General features: G+C 35.2%; 1 long non-coding RNA gene across 3 annotated transcripts; it reads left to right on the top strand.

Moving 5' to 3' along the window:
* Positions 1-36: 36 nt before the first annotated feature.
* Positions 37-3903, top strand: LOC126927821 (uncharacterized). Of its 3 annotated transcripts, none has more exons than XR_007715926.1 (5): positions 37-926; positions 1006-1333; positions 1408-1637; positions 2171-2780; positions 3082-3903. It is a non-coding gene; the product is annotated as an uncharacterized LOC126927821 (long non-coding RNA). The 3 variants fall into 3 exon arrangements; XR_007715924.1 differs by having other exon boundaries at positions 38-926; positions 2171-2772; XR_007715925.1 differs by having other exon boundaries at positions 39-926; positions 1006-1297; positions 2171-2772.
* Positions 3904-17150: the final 13247 nt, after the last annotated feature.

The following is a 17150-nucleotide window of genomic DNA, read 5'->3' on the forward strand; positions in this document are numbered from 1 at the left end:
TTCTGTAAGTGACTGGCATGGACTAACGACACATGTATGGGTTTCTCAATTGTTCCAAACACCTACGTAGAAGTAATACTACTACATTTGTGTGAAATAAATATAAATGCATTCCTTACGGCATTAAACAAATGCCAATAGTGTCTCCTTATTGTTGAAGTGATCACCACTTGTAAGAAAACTCTACATATGGTTTTGTTAGTTTTCTCAAGCACTGAGATTTTCACATACAATTAAATTATTAACTTGTGTTCTATTTACTAAATTTAGTTTTCTAGTTTATTACCCAAATTCTAGTTAATTGTAAATTTCAATGTTTATAATAAATAATTAAAAATAATTAAAAAATTTCTTCAATCATTTAATATCGCGCAAAAGAATTGCTATAACTTATAACGATTTGTGCTTTGAATAGTCAATCAACAGAGTTCAATCTACCGAAAAATTATTTCGTCCATAGCGATCGTCAGCGCTAGATACGCGCCGTAAGTACGGACGGCATAGGCCGCGAGTATTCAGCACTCAAAGGTTAAGAGTAAAGGTTGGTCGGTAATACGATATGCTTACAATTTTATATACCTTTCAGGTTCGTTCATAGAATATGCAATAGAGGAAGGACGACTAATATTGGAAGTAAAAGAAGTAAAAAGAAGAATGCCTGAAGATGTGAGGGTGCACCCGATTGTCATTGGATTACCTATCGAAATCCAAGATAAAATTGAAAGAGAAAGTATACAGTCAACAAATAACCTAATGGGAATTTTGGGACAATATGAAGATTGGAGAAACTGATTCCATAAAAATTATCCGTGCAGATCGATACCCAGTAATGACATCCAAAGAAATTCGAGTATGCGAGAAAGAAGAAAATTAAATTAATTTTCACCTCGATTGACTGTCCATCCTCCAATGGACTAAACGAGAGGGTAAATCAGACATTAGTAAACAGCATCAGATGTAAGATCAATTCGAAAAAAAAAAAGAGAAACTGGACAAAAATTGCAGAAGAAAGCGTAGAAGAGTACAATAACACCAGACACAGTGTAACGGGATTTGTCCCAAATCATTTACTGTGTGGAAAAATGATTGAAATCGTCCCTAAGGGAATAATGGAGAATATGAAGAATACTTGAAGAATACAGTGATATAGTCTTCACCCACAACGGAAACAAAATGAATAGAAATAAGCTGGAAGAAATTAGGAAAGGACCTCTCAAAATTCTAAGAAGGATTTCAAACTTCATATATGAAGTGGATAACGGTAATCGGAGATCTGATGGGAATTTCTTCCACTCAAGTAAGCTGATCCCTTATAGAGAAGATAATTAACGATGTAATTATGAACACGAGGAGGGGAGATGTAAACTCCCTAGAGTTCATGTAGGATAGAGATTCTTTCTGTTTTAGGGGTAGCACGACAGGCTGTGTTTCACGGATAGAACGATCTTCCTTTGTTTTACGGACGACCATTTGAAGAAGCACGTTTTTCCCAAACGGACGGACAGAGAGTTACATTAGAGACAGGCAAGGTTACAGAATAGTTATTTAAGATTTTAAAGACTGAAGATTTAAGATTTAAAGACTGAAGAAGAAATATCGGTAGCTGAGGACGTTGAAAATCGATTCTCGATTTTCAGGTAAACATTCTACCAAAGACTTGTTATTTCCCGTGTTGATAATTATCGTTATTTATTGTTATAGACGCATATTAATTGTTGTTTATTTTTGTATTTTTAATTATTTCATAATAAAAAAAACTCGATTTTCAGACTTCAGAATCGATCCCGGAACTATCCAATTATTGAACGTTATATATATAATAATATAAAAAATACTTAAAATATTCAAAGTACTATGATTTCTCTAATACTTGTTAGGTAAAACAATTTTCTACCGAGGTTCTTCTCTCTTAATTGCATTCTCGAAAATATGAATTTATATAAAAATCCGTAGTCTAGTCTAACTGATATAATATGTGTTGTTTAAATTTTACTACAGGCCCAGATAAAAAAGACGTAAAAAGTGACCTTTACTTCCTATTTCGAAATTCCAACCGTATTGCTATTTCTTCAAATTATCTTTACACGTCATCCAGTAATCTAATCTTTCTAACTTCCCCAAAAAGATGAAGTCGCTTGGCTGGATTTTAATAAAGTTATTATGTTTCAAGGAACGTGTGCTGATATTTGATCGTCATCAAGGAAGCCGTGCTTTGATGTAATATTAATGAATCAGCGTATATTTATACTTGGGTAGATATTAAATGAAGATAATATATAGGATAAAATGGAAGATAATATTTCAACAGATATCACAGAAATATAGTAGAAATATAGTACGATAATTATGATAATATGGACATGATACAATGGCTGAATGGATTTAATATGATTCTTTTAATTAATCGTGACGCTAGGTTTATCTCTGCATCGAATAATCAATTGGAACGTGGATATAAGGGTAAGAAAATTAAAATGGTGCGAGACAAGCGGTATGTAACTTTATAAAATTAAATCTGCTAAGGAAAATGTGCAATTTAACAGATAAAATAATTTATAATACACGCAACATGTTTATAAAATTTTTTTTATGAGACGTATTCAGATACAATACTTTCGTAAGCCCCTGTTTATTTGACAAGGTCTACAGCGTATTCACCGTTCTACTCTTTTCGCTAGATGCTGAGGGTACTCGATAATCGAGTGACTTTCGTGACTTCGAGTGATTTCACTCAACGTCCAACGAACAGCTCGAAGCCGAATACCAGGAATAGTAAGAAAGTATTTACCAATCATTTTCAAATCCTGGATAAATCACGTACATTAGTTAAAGATAAACAAAAGAACAGAATTAAATATTCCAGAGCTACAAGAGGCTCCGCCCCTTTTTTTTCTTAACAAGCTCTTTACTATTCGTCATGAGAATTTAACAGCAACAATTTGTGTCTCGCGTGACTTACAAAATTTTAGTAATAAGATCCAACTGTATAAGAGAGCTCTGGAATAATTTATTTCGGGTTTATTTGCATCTTATTTAAAGGGACAAAGTCCAAAGAGGGACTGATACTCTCTTTTTTTCCAGTTTCTTCTACACAGAAAGGAGGAGCAAGCTTACCCTTCGTACAATAAATAGAAGGAGCTACATACGTTTTTAATCGCAAAGATCGCGGTAAACTTACGAAATTTGGAAACGTCAAGGGTATCGTAAGGTTTCTGTGAATCCTTTTTATGGATTCCCGTGAGTCTCGATTTACTGCCGCTTTTCGTATTTCTTGTGCGTATTAAAGGACTTTGCACGACGCAATCTCAGCGGAAAATCTTAGCAATAAAACGTCCAGCTGTTAACCACAACTGGCATTGAAAAATTTGGAAATGTCGTAAAAGTCCAGATTGTCGAAGTAACACGTGCACGTTGTTCAAGTAACATCGTAAAAAACAATTTAGAGGAGACAATTATTATAATAGAATTTCTCAAATAATTAGTATGACGTGTGCCATGTGAATAAATAGTCGTGTTTGATGTGGTATTATTACTTTCCCATCAAATTTAACTGTTCTTTTGGCAATCTACGTAAGAGATTCAAAGCAAACAAATCCATCGACTGTAAGTATTTATTAAACATTTCTAAACTCAAAATAAAAGAGAGAGAGAGAGAGAGAGAGAGAGAGAGAGAGAGAGAGAGACAGTAATGACTCGCCACTTTTTATTTTGTTAATCTAAAATAAATTTATTCAGCAGTTTACCAAGGCCCACCTTTACCTGGTTTGATGCAAATGAGAAACGGTAAGTGTTAGCAACACCATTTCCAAGAAACTTGAGGTACTATGTCAAACTTAGTTGACACGAGAAGCAACCACTGTACGCTTAACTGACGGTCACGGAATACATTACTTCTTGATACAATCTTCCTGCTTGATTTCCCTTTACCTTTGATTTTCTCCTACCTCTGGAAACCACTTTGGTATTTAATATTAACATAGTTCTTTAGATGGAACAACTAGCTCTCTCGATAAACTTAAATATAAATAGAGAACTTTGTTACGAATTTAATTTTAGAACAATTAGTGGAATGTTTGTCAATCTGCATTCAAAGTGAATAAAATTCGCGTTATGGAATTATTCCTTTCATAAATAAGCGAGTGGCTGCCGATTCAGATAAATTGAAAAATTAGTTGCGAAGAAGTAGACAATGTTTTTTTATTCCCGTAGTTTTCTTACGCCAGGTGAATTAAAATTAACAGAGTTTTCTTATCATGCAGATTTCTGCATGTTCATCTAATAAACTGGAAATTTGCCGCAAGCGGCAAGCCACGCCGATTCGCCGAAACTCTTATCGAACAAAATAACTAGAAACTTCTTCCCTCGCTCTACTTTCCATACATGCGCTAGTTTCTCTATACATATTCGTTTTTCCATTTTTGTTGCAAACGCTTCTTCGCTTCGATGATCATAGGTTGATAAATCAAAGGCTTTATTCGAGCTTATTCCAGTCGAATTTTTTCCTTAGTTTTAATCAAAATTCCCTTCCATCCGTATTAATCTTGTCACGTATAAGCAGCTGAGTTTAATTTCGCTCTTCGTGTACGAACTACAATTCGTGAAATACAATTTATATGACCATCAACTCGACGGTCCACATTTACACGAATTTTTTCGACCGTATTTTAAATGCCATGAAATATCGGACCTAGTCAGAATATAATTTCTATCAAATTATTCGCGTACATTGCAATATTATTCGCTGTATTTCTTTGCACACTATACGTAGTATCGGGTAAAATACGATGGTTCATGAAAGTGTTCGGAGAATTATCAAACCACTTGTACGTGTGTCGTATAAAACATTTCGAAACTTTATTAGCATTGTAATGAGACTGTAATATTTGAAAAATTTTAAATGAATATGAAATCTACTCGCAATCGTTTTGAGGGGTAGTTTCATGCATATGAATTTTCTGTTTGAAGAAACAAAGGATGATGTCTAATATAACGAAAAACGACTGTTCAAATACGTCGGTGCCTTTTATGAAGCTCGTAATCCCTTGCTCGTAAACATTTTCAGATTTCTGTCAAATTTTCCCAATATAATCGCCAGTCTTTCTTTTGATATAGGGTTAATCAAGTTTTAACATGTTTCGTGCAACACACATATTATATTGAGGAAACTCGTTAATGGATAATTTACAGAAGAATATTGTCTCGAAAGCGCGATGCAAAGAAAAGACAGTGGTTCGACGATAATTCAATACGAATTACTCGTGAAAATGGATGCACGTTGTTAATTTAAAACGACGTTAACAGCATCGTGATCACACATTGTCGGACCCAAGGCATTAATGTTTAAAATTAGAAAACCACTTGCAAGTCTGGCTATATATTCGCGTGTTAGAACACTCTGGCCGAGCAAAAAATGTTTGCCTATCAATTATTCGCCACTTCTTCTGCTGCACGTATTTGCGTACATATATGTTGCGCTCTATTTTTTTACCCCGCACGACAAAATCTTTTTCGTATGGTTCATGAAAAATCACACTTTTTGTGAACTCATAATTGGCAGATTTCTCGGTCAAGTTGATCCACAAACACATATTTCTTAAAGATACGTATACAACAATTAAATGTAAACGGAGATTTGTTTCATCTTCAGAACACCATAAATCATCTTAATCTCAAAATTATCATAAATATTGGAAATAATACTCTACTTTGGTTATATCACATATTTTTCAATATTTGTCTGCATTTTTGTATCTTTAAATTTTTCACAAGTTCGATGATTCGTCATAAACGAAATATTTAATTGTCCTTTTGTATCCTTCGATTATCAAATTATTTTCAATATTCCGCACTACTTTTTATTCTATATATTAATTATCGTCAAATCTAAAAGTCTATCTAAAAAACTATCGTCGAGAATTATCTCGTAGTTTTTATTTCGGACCGATTTTCCGTTAAAAATTATTAAAGTAACTCCTCTGTAAGCTGCAAATGTGCTTGCAATTATTTCTAATGATATCAGAATTTTACGAACGCTTTCGTGTTTGATCATCTTGTAAAATAAAGTCGAACGGACTTAACTCGATGTGTTCTGTTTATCGGTAACTCGATTCGTCAGAGATTTCGTAAATAATACCTTTTACTCTGTCTTCCTCTTTCCACCACTGTAGGACTTTGGCCTTCGTAGATCCGCTCCGCTTAAATTCGCCGCGTTTCACACGCGTTCAGTTCTGGCAAGTTCACTCGTTACGTTGTCGCAACCCGGTGCTTCGTCGTTTCACGTTCCTTAGACCTTCAAGTCGACGAGATACTCTTCTTTGGCTTTCAAACAAGAATCTATGGAACCAGAATATAAGAAATTAAAATGAAAATCAGCCGGCCGTAAAGAAATTCAGATTTCTATGAAAAAATTCGAATTTGTTTCTTTATTTACCACTGTGATAAAATGGTGGAGATTAGAAGGAAATCACTTAGCCGAAACATAAAATATGAAATGTCAAAGCTTGTTAATCTACGTATTACTTTTCTAACGTTTCTATCTATTATCGTGATTGCTATCGTACGTCTAATACTTTTTATTATTATTACAGGTAATTATTACTACAGGTAACTTTTTCAAATAGGGTGTTTAGAGTAGGTCGTAATCATTTATTGTTACAAGGAGAAAATCCACCGATGGATTCACTCTGAGATATCAATTCGTCGAAATCGACAGCGCGCCGTAAACTGAAGCGGAACTGGGATTCGTCCAGGATCCACGCTCCCTCGACGCAGTCGCAAAACACGATGCATCGTTTTGTCTACTCTTTCTCCTCTTTCGACGCCTGACATTGGCTGAAGGGCGCGCCTCCTCGAACCACCCGTTTTTTTTTTCAAATCGTAATCAAAAACACACCTATTCGATCTAGGAAGAATGTTCACGTTAATCTATTTCTCTGTTCAACCTTTTTCTACCATATACTACAATCAACCACCCAATATTCCAATTGTATTTTTGTCAAATCAACAAATTCGGTAAGCAGATTCCGTACGATGAATTTCCTTGTATACTGAATGATGTAATTTAATCGGAGTTAATTAGAAATTCACGATAGACAGTCACGTTGAATTGTGGATAAATCATAACTGAAATATCTAATTATACAATCGGTTTAATTACATTATCATGGATGCAACATTCGTGCAAATGATACAATGAATTAGGAGTACACATAAACCGCGCGAGGATAAATATTCCGCGCCAATTTGGAATCGCTGAAGAGAGCTCGCGTTCATAAGTGGCAATGATTTCCCGTAGGAATGCATCTGTTGCATTTGGTCGTTCTGGATTAAATCAATACGACGCAACAGTAGCCAAACAGAGGCGTTATTTATTTTGCATCCTCCACCGTATTTTTCTTTCAGCATCGTCACCGATGGTCACTCCGGCGGATTAGCCACGCCAGGAATTTCTAGAATCGACCAGATTACGACTACGCAGCGCCGCGTTCCTTGTTGCGTTTGCCAATCCACTTGGAATTCAATTAGAATTCTTATGGTAAGTGACAACAACCAACAGATACACATCGAACCGTGACGCATACAGTTGTAGAATTTCAAGTTCCTCGCGCCGAAACGATTGGTAACCGTGTTCAGAAGAAAGAAAAGCACGCTAATTCTTCAGTCTGCAAGATTCGATAGTTACGATCGCCAGTTGTACACTGTTATACCGTGAATTGTGTACGAACGCGTGACGAAGATTTCAAGCATTTTGTGCTGAAATAATTGCTAATCGTACTGCACGAAGAAAAAAGAAATACGCAAATTTTTTGATATTTGAGTTTCGATAGTTGTGGATGGCAAAACGTTTGTAGATTCAATAACACGTGGCAAGGATTTCAAGTTTCTCCTGTCAAAACGATTGACGACCGAACGACGACGACGACGACAAAACGAAGGAAGGAAACAAAATTCCGGCTCTGAGTTTCGTTAGTCGCGAAACGTTCGTAGATTCGTTAACATGTGACGAAGGTTTTTAGTTTCTCGCGTAGAAATAATTGGCAAATGTGCCAAAAACATAAAACTTTGCTAATTTTTTAGTTTTCGAATTTCGTTGGTCGCGATCTTGGGACGTTCGTGAACGATTCATTAATATGTAACGAGGATTTCAAGTCTGCCACGTCGAAACGAGTAACACGAAAAAATAAAATTCCGCTAATCTCTTAATCTTCGAGTTTCGTTGGTCGCGATCGCAATTCGTTCGTACACGACTCGTATTGTGGATCGATGGTGAGATAGGAAATTGCGTTAATTTATATATTTGGTTAATTTATGCTTTCGTTGGAAATTTCGTAGCCTTTGCTCGCGATTAATCGACGAATTACTCTAATATGCTTCGCTTCTAAATTACTGTAAAAATTTCGCCGCATATACCAATGTAATTTCGGTCTATCGGGAGTGTCGATCAGTTTTCCAGCGTGAATATAATTCTGCAAGTGTCGAATCATCTACCACGCAGAAATGGATCCTGTCGGTATACAGCTGCTACTGGAGGTCCGTTTGATCGATTACGATAAAAAGACGGACTTTTAATAAAATTATAGAGCCAGGAACAGGATCCATTGAAAGGAGAAGATCTTCGTTCAACAAGCTTCGAGGTAAGCAGAGATATTGACTCGCCGTTGTAACAATTAATCCTATTAATTCTCGATTTGCTCGATGGTTCCTTTTCCTCACTGATACTTGCGATTTGTCCTTTGTATCGTGTTCACAATCGTTTCGTTAAAGTCCTGATAAATTTCAGTGTACTTAAATTCAACTTTCAACCGTTCAATTCCAAACGAAATATAAACAGAAGATTCGTGGTTTTTATATATTCAACTCGTTTGATAGATATTTATTTTATTCTTTTTATCTCGGTTTAAAACGTTGATGTTTTTGTCGTCGGATTAACTAGATCAATTGACAGTGATACGTATGTTCACAGATTCGTGTTTCGTCATTTCCTGTTTGCTATCTATTTTTCCTTTTTTGTGTTTCATTCATTTTCTTTTCCAATTATATCGTCTCTACTAAACAAGCAAACAGAAAGGGAGAGGTAGAGAGAGAGAGAGATAATTTTGTGGTATTTTTGGAACAGCATCTTCTTCAGGTTATCCGAAATTTTACCACCCTTCCTTCTGTCACCAAGTTATGATTGACCCTGTTCCATCCAAACGAATAAAATGGGCGCCCCGCAATCACTGTCATCTTCATAACCCACATGCTTCAGCTACAAAACGATAGTGGGTGGTCCAGATTTGCCGCTTATCTACCAATCGTTATGCCATCCTGTCTGGTTTGGTTAAGTAGGAAGCAAATAGGGATACCCTAAGCGGGTTTGGCGTTTCGTTGAAATCGCTATAAAGGTATACACGGTACAGTCTGGTCTCCGTGCCAACGCAAAAGGAAAATACAGCATGAAAGGAAAATACATTGGTCGATGAATGTCCCGAGGGAAGAGGAATAAGACCCGTCGACGCAAAATCTTAATGGATTTCGTGTCTATCTCAAAGAAAGCTTCTAATAATCGAATATACTAAATACCACTAACATTATGAGATATCTGAACGTGTTTCAGTGTTTATAAAAAAAGAAAACATTTGATACTTTATTTTATGTGCTCAGCAGTTCTAAAGTATATAGACTTTATAAGTATATAGACTAGGTATATAGACTAAGTATATAGACTAGTATATAGATATAAAATGTATTTTAATCAAAGAGTTATTTAAATGAACCTGCAAGCTTTTTATTCTTTATAATTGCCATAACTGCGTATAATAGAATATTACGATACAATTACATTGACATTTAGAAACCAATATGGAATAATTAATATAAATTATTAATAATTATATATAATGATTAATGGAATTATTAATTGCATATCTGCTACTATTTTGTAATTACGTATCTTCAGATTTTCCAATTTGCAATATAAATTAAATTCAAGAGCAAACTGGGTATATCCAAGCTTAATTTTCCCCTCCGTTTAAATTTTTTAAATATTTGAAAAATTTCTAATTATCGATATCTCGTTTACACTGTACAATTCATTATACTATACGCCCATGAAATGAAAGGTTTGAAGTTTTCCCAATAGAAATAAATGTTTGAGGAAGTATAATTGTATGAAACGTTAAGGATCGAGGATCTAAAGAGATCATTTAAATGTATAATTATTTATTGATTCTACAAGAAACATAGTTAGTGCTGTTTCCGATTTTTAATTTATTATTGCGTACATTTCTGTAAAATTCTAGTTAACCAAAAGCGTCCAGATACTTGTGAATGGTAGTGTATGTACTCTAGTAAGGAAAAAAAAAAAAAAAAAAAAAAGAAAAAGGATAAAGGAAGCTAACAGGGAACGAGGGAAAAATGAATCAACGTTTATTTTAAATTCTGTATGGTAACTTTTCAGTGCAGCCGCTCGAAGTTTCCCGCGATTAATTTACACGATGTCGAGTTAGTAGAACTTCGCCGCTGGTTCAAATCCATAACTTTCGGTATGACGGCTGTGGTTTTATCGCACTCGACGCGACAGTAGTTTGTACGTAGCCTATCTGTTGGAAATTATTGAAGAGGAATTAAAGCAATCCTGATGCGTGCAATGATTGAAACCTATGTTATTATCGAAGTTAAAATGTCTCGATAATAGTATTATGCCATTTTTCTCTAACGCTATGAAAAGACGCCTTGTTGTGTTTCATAGAGGTCGCGTGTACAAAAGAGAAACTAAAAACATAGGAGTTAATTGAAACGAAGTAAAACTGGGAAGTGTATCAAAGAAACCAAAATCTCGGTATATTTTTAATTATGTTAATTGAAGCTAATTCTATTATGAGCTACGAATGTTTATGCATATTTATATTTTTGATATAATTAAAGACATCAAGTTTAATTACAGCTTAATTAAAGATTTCGCTCACTGAACATTATAACGAGTACTATATTCTGAATATTTTATATTATACTTTTGTTTATTGCGTTTTCTTTACATACTCATTTTTGCATACTAATAACTTATAACAATAATAACTTATAATGTTACTAGTAAGTTTAATTATACAAGGAGACTTTGTAACTGCATTACAACGTCTCTATACAAATTAAAATGATACTATTTGCTCCGCGCGTTAAGAGTTATGCATAGTTACGAAGGAAACAATTCCGCGGTCAATTTCGGAATCAAAGTGACATGGTATGTACACGATACGACCTATCGGGTTCGATGATGCCATTTTCACGCTACAATCGATGCAATCAAGAGCATTTAAGTTGACCAGAGCGTCGTTGGAATACCAAACGATTCCGTTACCTTATGCCAACCACTATCCGTTAAATCGCAAACGTCGATTCGTAGTATTCTGGTCGAAATGAGACAGACATTATGCAATTCACTCACAGAATTTTTCGAGGTATTTGGTTTTTAGCAATCTTCATGTAGTTTCCGATTTTTTAGAGAAATTCTTGATATTTTGTTTCTTTTATTGCTATTGGTTAATTCGTAATAGATAGTTCAACTGACCAGAAATTTACGATATCACAACATTGTCGCACTTTGCGCGCAATCACCGTTATTCCCGATATATGGTAACTGATGTCCTCTCATAGAGTCGGGAATGGTATTCTAAAAGAAATTCTGTGTCTGCGCCGTTCTAGTCGTAATTCGACGAAAGTATGCATTTCAAAACAACAAATCTCATGAAAGAACAGGTGTTATTACGGTAACATTTTCCTCTCATCGAATTCCAATTGAAAATGTCAAATTTCTTTGCATGGCGCTTCCACAGGCATTCTTTCAGAAGTATATCCCTAATATTTTTTTTCTAATTTAGCAGCAATTGCTAGGCTGGATTAACGATAGGTATTAAACTCATAAATAAGACCTTTACTACGGTTCACGGTACGGATATTGAATCCCCTGGTAAAACTTCGAGAAATATTGACAATACGTTTTATGTCTTTTTATAGTATTCCAATGGATATAATGTCCGCCATTTTTTTTCAATTTACGTGTCTTTAGGAACACCGGGAGACCATGATATATTCCAAAGTGATTTTATCCCACATATTTTTTCGAATTTAATTAAGTGATACTTTACATGCATAGAAATGGTATTTTACGATGGCTTAATAAAAATTTCCTTTTGGAACCATGAAAAAGTAGACGTTCTTTTAATATCCATTTCCTTTGGTTATATCACGTAAATAAGTGCCATCTATGCTGCAATTTCATCGTAAAAGCAAACCAAACTTTTCAGTTGAGTATTCGACGAGAGAGTTGAAGATAGCTTCCGTTAGCTAACACTACCTCCATCTGGTGGCCGTTACATACATACATTATTCCCAACGCGGGAGATTCTGATCGATGAAACCCAGAATCAGCGCGCTCCATTATCCCTCCTGGATAAGAACAATCGCACCTTTCTCTACCGCAAGAGTAAAATACCAACGATAAAACACGAATCTGAATATCCCACATGTCTTCCATGAAAAGTAAGCTTCGAACGCCATCTGATACACGCTTGATCCAGGAAAAACAAGCGAAATTTTTGCCAGCTTTTTGTTACTGACATCTACGAAACGACACACTTTAGCATTTGCTGGCTGTCCGTAATTTGTCGAATAACTTTCGAATTAACCATGCAAATTTTTCGCTCGACGTGATTTGTGTGCTAGTTTTAAAGTTACTCACTCGTACAGCGATAATACCTCAAAATTGCTCCTCGCTAAGTTTACTTACAAAATTGCTATCTCGCCATACAACAGATTAAACCGACAGATCTATAATCGGCTTATGTTTGTACCGTGATAAAAAAGTTTGCTCGTATAATCGGTTAGCCAAACGAACGAGGGCGTAAGGTCCTCGCGGCGCCTGTTTCGCTGTGGATTCGTTTAGTGCCGCAAGAGAAACAAACAGTTGCTTTTTCCGTCGCAGTAAATTCATTCGTTTCACGGATCACTGTGTAGCTACGCATATATGGCCAGGTGGGAAAAGCACGAAACTAGTTTGAAATGGTAGGCAGTTTCTTTGAAAGAGCTATGCCCCACTCGACCGGAATTATAAAATCAGAGTCGAGTGTTTGCACCAAATATTTGGTCGGAGAACGAAATGGCAGGGAGGAGAGAAAGAGAGAGAGAGAGAAGAGAGAGAGAGAGAGAGAGAGAGAGAGAGAGAGAGAGAGAGAAAGAGAGAGAGAAAGAGTGAGGGATGGGGAGAGGGGCGAGAAAACGCCTCCATTCGAGGCCACACGGTGTACACTTCACTGATCCATATTTCAGAAGACGGCCAACTTTCGTGTATTCAAAATTCAAACACATGTTCGAATCGAGTCGCGATTTCGTGAAAGCGGTGCTATTATGTAATCCATGATATTACCATCGTTGAAACACCAATATCGAACCACAGGGACGATATTTCATATTCCATCAACAAGTCTTTTCGAATATTGCATTTTTATTTGCCTCCTGGTGTTATGTAACAACATGTTCTGTAATTCAAGTCGAGTGGTTTTCCCAGATACGAAAATTGTATTTGACGTCGTTCAAGGGAACACACTAACTTTAGAGTTTGAAACAGTGAATTTGTTTTTTGTAATTTTTCTGAAATTACTGATATCAGTTCAAATTTGTGACAAAATTACGGAAATAAATACGCGGGAAATTCTTAATTTTTATTCTAACATTTCTCTTAGATATTTTCGAAACTATGGTTCTTTACCCGGTCGTTATAACATCTACGGAACTATTGGTGAATTTGTTCAAGAAGAAATATATTTTACACAATGCACTCTACAATGTAGAACAGGATTTAAATCATGATTTATTCAGTTATTCACGACTTCCTTATTCTCTCTCCATCCTCTTTATTGCTTAATCCTTCATTGTGTCATCGGTATTTAACAATTTGTAAATCGTATTTGCGTATTATGTGGTTGAAATAGCGGTTCAAGTAACCGCAAAATGAGTTCCATTTACCACTGTTGAAGGCGATTAAGAAATTTTAATTAAGGCCAACTACGATGGTACGTATGGACGTTTGAATATTCGCACAGTGGATAAATTCCCGGCGACGAGGACTCGTTCAAGCATGTCAACTCTTTATCTTAAACCGTTTTAATTACGATGGGACACGGAGTGGAATCCGCTAAGTCGATATGTGCAGATGGCATTGACGTGCACCTCAATACAACTACGATCACGTGAATGAAGTAAGTCTGTTCGTGGCTCCTTATTCTACTGCGAGAGTCCTTGCGTTTTGAGTATTCTCAGAAGAATCATAATGCAACGAAACGTAGCTATTAACACGCTTTTTAGCTTCAATAATTCTTATACAAGGTATTTTCTATTTTGTCGTTAAAAGGGTAAGGGAATTTTCAAGCGAAAATAAGAGAAATCTGTTGTAGCGAATTTCACAGTAAACGCTTTATTACAAAGTTATCAGCCAATAACTAAAACACACAAAGTTGCGAAATGGAATTGTGCAGGATGTTGATGATTTATCAGAAAGTTCGTTTGTTGATCGTTTACCACGCCGTACTCGATAAGTTAATTCCTCATCAGTTATGGATCGTTCGGAACTCTGTCAATTTTACTTTTTTATAGAAAAAAGGCAGATCCGTCTTAGGATCTAACAGACATTTTTTTCACTACTTTCGCAAATTAATTCTGCAGCTATAATCAAGCAAAAAATGTGGTATAATATAAATCCAGGTTGTTGGAAGCTTTATTAAAAAGGTATAATAAAAATACGAAACACGAAGTGGAAAATACTTTGACCTTTAATATGCACTTTTATATTAAAAAGAAAGGTACATCGAACAAATATTGATACACGTGTTTTGAATTAATACAGAGAGTTGATTGATACATTGAAATGAAGCACGATTAAAATGAGTTTTACGAGGAAATAAATTTAATCTTTTATCGTTATTAGGTTGGTATCGAACGGTGAACATTTTGAGATGGAGTATCTACACCAAACAAATAGTCTAATAGTCTGACTAGTGATTATAAATCTATTCTCATTTTATAGCACAGTGATCGCAAGTCCATTCCGTGACTTTTATTACAACTTTTAATGTCAAATAAATATTTTTTCCTTGATTGTAAACATATCGTATTACAACATAATGCGCTAGAAACGTTTGGTTATTGAATTTTAGGACACCCTGTACATAAACAATTAATACGCTTGTCGCTAAAATTATTTCGATATCAATTTATTTCGATATTAATTTCGTAAATCAAATTTCGCCATGCGATTGTACATATATGGAAATATTTGTATTTAACAATGCAAACTGGCGCTGTTGTAAAGATTGCTTTTATAAAAAGAAATGAACGTGTTTTTTCTGAAATTCGAATTACGGAACATGGAATATGGTGACACAACACAACGTGGGGGGAAAATAATTCTATGGGTCGAGGTTAATAAACATTGTCATGGAAGTGACAGCATAGGAGAGATGCGTAAATATACGTAATTCGATCCGAACAAAGGGAATTCGTTGGATAAAATAGAGATATAGTCGAGTAGTTTTTCGTACGTGATCGAAAAGTTATAAATATTTCGCGTCAGCTTAAGCTCCAGCTTGCTACCGGATTTGACGAAGATATCGAAACGTTCCCTCGATGAGGTTGCCGCGATGTACTTCGAATTACGATGGAAATGCAAATCGATCGACAGTCTAGTAACTAATTTAAACGTGGATTTCTTTCTTCCCCTTTAAACATTACCATTAAACCTGAATTTGATAGATTAATGTTACACGAGTGATGTTGTAGTTTCGTCAGAGTCGAAAGACTTTTGTGGAAATATGGTTTTTGATCAATCTTCTTCCAATTTTCGAAGGAACCCTGTTGGAATAAAGCTGAGTCTCATTTATATTTAAAAGAGGTTTTCACGGAGAGTAGGCGAGATCTAAAGATTTTCACAACAAAGCGTATCTTGGATCACCATAATTCTCCGTCGAAACGCTTTCGCCGCGAAAAAGAAAAAAAGAGCTGATTTATCAATCAGAAAACGTCAACTTGGTCGTCTTTTTCGAAGCTTATACGATCCATTGTAATCCTACCGAGCGAACTTCGCTGTAGTATGTATTTGAAACTCGAATAAAGTTCGGGATGCATGATAAAAAAAGCACTTCACCGTTCTCTTTCGATGTATGCCTTCGTCCCTTCTTTAGAATGGGATTTATTAATTTCTTTTTATCCACGAATCTTTCTAGAACGAAATGACGAGACGTGGAAAACCATTCCATCGTCCTTTTCCGATTTACAGTTGCTTCTCTCCTTTAAAATAAGATTTATTAAACTCCATGAGTCTTCGTAGAACAGAATGCTAAATCGTAGGATAAATTATATCGTAGAATAAATTATAGCGCGGACTGTTCGATTCATATTACATAGATTTTTCATTCTGAGTAGCGATAAAAATCATCGAGCAGCGAGGAGAAATTGAGTTTCATCGGCTGTAGCGATTCGTACGACGATTAAAAATATGAGGAGAAAAAATATTATTTGTTATGAACAACGTTAATTAGAAGCATATTTTTCATTTCATGTCTGATCGGTGATGTAATCATTCGTGTTCTTTGGTTGTTCCCGAGAAATGTTAAAGGGACGCTGTCGAATGAGATTAACGATGTCAGGAACGACGACGATCGTATATTCAAAGATCGTATCTTCAAAGGACGACACCAATTAACATAGACTAAGGGTGTAAGTTTCATCTAATTACATTGTGCTGCGTACAAGAATTAAAGGAATTAGTAGGTTATTTTATCGCGAAGAATTTGGATGCAACATTCTAATTGAAGATTACAACATTAGAAATTCAATAATTGGATGGTTGAAAGAAAATTCACAATTTGAAAAGTTAATTACTCATCGTTTTGTAAATTCGTCGCTGTTACTTTTCTGGAAATTTCAACGATATAAATGACGATATAAAGTAACGACTTTAAAGATACAACTTTAAAGTTGGACGCTTCGAACTTCGACTACTTTGGCACTGTTTTGCAGATTAAATATTCTCAACTGTTGTTTGTTCATTGTTAGAACTCATTACTAAAACAATTAATCCTCTGTTCTCTGGTTTATTTTTAACATACTAATTCATTACTACG

This window comes from Bombus affinis, unplaced genomic scaffold, assembly GCF_024516045.1.
Source record: "Bombus affinis isolate iyBomAffi1 unplaced genomic scaffold, iyBomAffi1.2 ctg00000243.1, whole genome shotgun sequence".
In the NCBI taxonomy this organism is placed as follows: Eukaryota; Metazoa; Arthropoda; class Insecta; order Hymenoptera; family Apidae; genus Bombus; species Bombus affinis.